The following is a 3,268-nucleotide window of genomic DNA, read 5'->3' as shown; positions in this document are numbered from 1 at the left end:
AGAAACAAAGAAGGGCTCTGTCAGGTGGAAAGCTGCTGGAGGCTCCATTTTCTGTTGAGTTTAGCAAAATGGCTGGTGCCTCAAGTCAAAGGGTTAGTGGGGTAATATTTCAATAGCTGAAGGGAGAAGAAGAGCTCTAACCTCAGTGTAAGAAGGAGCTGATGCAGGAGCAAAGATGCAGGACTGGATGCCTTTGCTGGGGATCCCATTGGGTGATGACCCTAGAAAAAAACTCTCCTCTGTGCTAACTAATGTTGAGGACTGAGAAGTCAGGCAGAGGAAATGCTACTCTTGTGATATGACTTGGGTCTCTAGTTTTTCTTCAAGTTAATTTGTTAAACTTTTTTTTTTTTTACACATACCTACTATGTGCCAGGCACTATTTTAGGCACTTGGGACATACAAGTGAACAAGACAGACCGAGATTCTAGACTTTGTGAAGCTTATATATCATTGCGGGCAGGAAGAGACAGATGATAGACAATAAACACAATAAAGAAGAGATTTATGTGGATTATAGAGTGCAATGAGAGCTATGGAAAAAAGGAAAGTATAGCAGAATTCAGGGGCTGGGGGCAGGTAGTGATTTTAAATAGAATGGTTAGGGTGAGCCTTTTGGGGAAGTTGAACTTTAAACGAGGGTTTCAGTGAGTTGCCTCTGTGGACATATTGGGAAAGAGAGCTTCAGACAGCCAGAGCAGCCAGTGCAAAGACCCTGAGGTAGGAGCATGCCTGGTCTGTCCCTGGAATAACAAAGAAGCCAATGATCAAGGAGATTCCCTCGTAAAGATGTTGACTTTTATGATCTGAGAGATAGGAAATAATCCTGAGGAGAAGAGTGACACGATTTGTATTATATTTTAAAAGATCGTTCTGGTTTGCAAGGCCAGGAACCGATTATAAATGAACATGGTACAAGTTGGAGACACGTGTGAGGAGACTATTGCAGTGATCCAGTGAGAAGCAACGGTGGCTTGGATCAGCATGACTAACAGAGGAATTGAGGAGTGGCAGATGGGTGTTGGGTGTATTGGAAGGTGGGAACAACAGGTTTCCTGACTACTTCAGTGTGAGCTACAAGGCAAAGAGAGGCACTGAGGATGATTTCAAGGACTTGGGCTCATGCAAGTGGACAGTGAGGCTGATATCAGCTGAGGTGGGGAAGGCTGTGAGTGGAACAGGTTTGGTGGCAGAAGACTAGGCGATCAGCCTTGGCTCTCTGGAGTCTGAGATACATCTCAGACGTTCAGCTGGAAATGTTGAGTAGGCAGTTGGATAAGTTAGGCATCTGCTCTGCAAATTAAGATACCAGTGAATCCAAGTGGCTTTGGAATACCAAGACCCTTTCCTCCCAATTCCTCCAGAGTACACTCTCTTACCCCTTTCTACACGGGAAGAGGCTTTCAAAGTTCTCGCTGTTGTAAGTCCCTGCTTCACCGAAAGTTTCTCTACTATCATCACATGCCAGCTCATTTTGCAGGGCTCTCCTTGGGTGGGATAGGAGGAGAGATGTCTCTTCCCTTTCTGGAGTGCTATCCAGACAGCACGTGTCTGCCCAAGCTCTGCCTGAGTGTCCCATCACCCTCCTGTGGTGGTTTTAATGCACAATCTCAATCTCTGTTGTGTTTCCTCGGAGCTGGCCAGGGAGACTCCTGGCAGGGAAGAGAGGAGGACTTCACAGAGAATGAAGTTGCTAGAGCCTGAGGATGCTGGGTCTACGATCTACTAGCTGAGCAGAATGTTACTTAACCTTAATGAGTTCCATCCCTCACCTATAAATTGGGATTAAATACTAACTTAATATTATTTTTCTCCCAATGTCTCCTCACTGTTCTCCCTTCCACTTTAAGAAGGGCAAAGTAGAGATAATTCTACAAATCCTTTGTCTTACCCAAACTTAGGACCTAGGACAAGTGAGTTGTAATCAAGAAAAAAAGCAAAGGGCTAAACACGTTTTGTTTTGATGTTTATTTATTTATTTTGAGAAAGAGAAAAAGAAAGCATGGGTATGAGTGGAGAAGGGACAGAGAGAGGGAGAAGGGAGGAAGGGAGAGAGAGAGAATCCCAAGCAGGCCTCATGCCCAGTGTGAAGCCCAACATGGGGCTTGATCTCATTACGGTGAGATCAGGACCTGAGCCAAAATCAAGAGTCAGTTGCTTAACCAATTGGGTCACCCAGGTGCCCCAAGACTAAACATGTTTTAAAGGGAGCAGGAGCAAGACGGAAGTTGTGGGACTGAATGGATACCGGAGCCGGTGGCTCCTGCTCTTCAGTCTTCATCTGACGCTTGGTGGCTGCAGAGCCACCAGGTTCATGTGGAGGCTCCCTGGTTCCCGCGCCGCGCTACGTGGGGTCCGCAGGGCGGTGGAGCGGCACACTCGGGCCGAGTTGGCGACCGAGACGGTGGCGGGAGCGTTGGAGCGCGCTGTGGTGCCGCTGTGTGCCTTCGGAGCCTAAGCTGAGCCTGTCGTTCGCGCTGGCCGACGGCAGCCACAAGAACATGCAGCGCGACCAAAGCGAGCCGCTGGGTCCGGCCCTGAGCCGGATTGCTACCAACGCCCTCAAGGGCCACGGTAAGGTGGCTGCCGCCAAGAAGAGCAGGAAGAACCGGCCAAACGCAAGCGGTGGCGGGGCCTGTGCGGGGTCTGTGCCGGAGCCGGCTGCGGCCTGCGAGCCAGTCGTGAAGCTGTACTACCGGGAGGAGGCAGTGGCTGATGACCTGCTCAACGTGGACGCCTGGCAGGACGGCGCGGTTCTGCAGATCGGCGTTGTCAAGTACAAGATAGAGCGCAACCTGCCCGCCTTCACTGAGCTGCAATTACCACGCTACATCATGGCCGGCTTCCCGGTGTGCCCTAAGCTCAGCCTCGAATTTGGGGATCCCGCCAGCTCCCTCTTCCGATGGTACAAGGAAACCAAACCCGGAGCAGCGGAGCCTGAGGGCGTGAGCCCCTCGTCATTGGCTCCTTCACCTTTTCCTAGTTGGACAGAGACGGGTGTGAACGAGCGCGTCTATACACCGTCCAATGCAGACATCGGGCTATGACTCAAGCTTCATTGCACCCCAGGCAATGGGCAGCGCTTCGGGCCAAGCCGGGAGTTGGAAAGTGTGTGTACGGTGGAGGCTGGGCCCGGTACTTGCACTTTTGATCACCGGCATCTCTATACCAAGAAGGTGACTGACGACTCTCTCATCTGCACTGTCTCTTACAACCTCCTGGCCGACACGTATGCCCAGACGGAGTTTTCGAGGAGTGTCCTGTACCC

The 3,268-nt window shown here is 50.6% G+C and overlaps 1 pseudogene; it reads left to right on the top strand.

Moving 5' to 3' along the window:
• The first annotated feature begins 2,314 nt into the window (after positions 1-2,314).
• Positions 2,315-3,268, top strand: part of LOC115301774 — a 1,752-nt pseudogene continuing 798 nt past the window's right edge.

This window comes from Suricata suricatta, chromosome 9 (genome assembly GCF_006229205.1).
Source record: "Suricata suricatta isolate VVHF042 chromosome 9, meerkat_22Aug2017_6uvM2_HiC, whole genome shotgun sequence".
Taxonomy (NCBI): domain Eukaryota; kingdom Metazoa; phylum Chordata; class Mammalia; order Carnivora; family Herpestidae; genus Suricata; species Suricata suricatta.
Note: the sequence above shows the minus strand (reverse complement) of the source record. Positions and strands in the feature narration are given on the sequence as shown.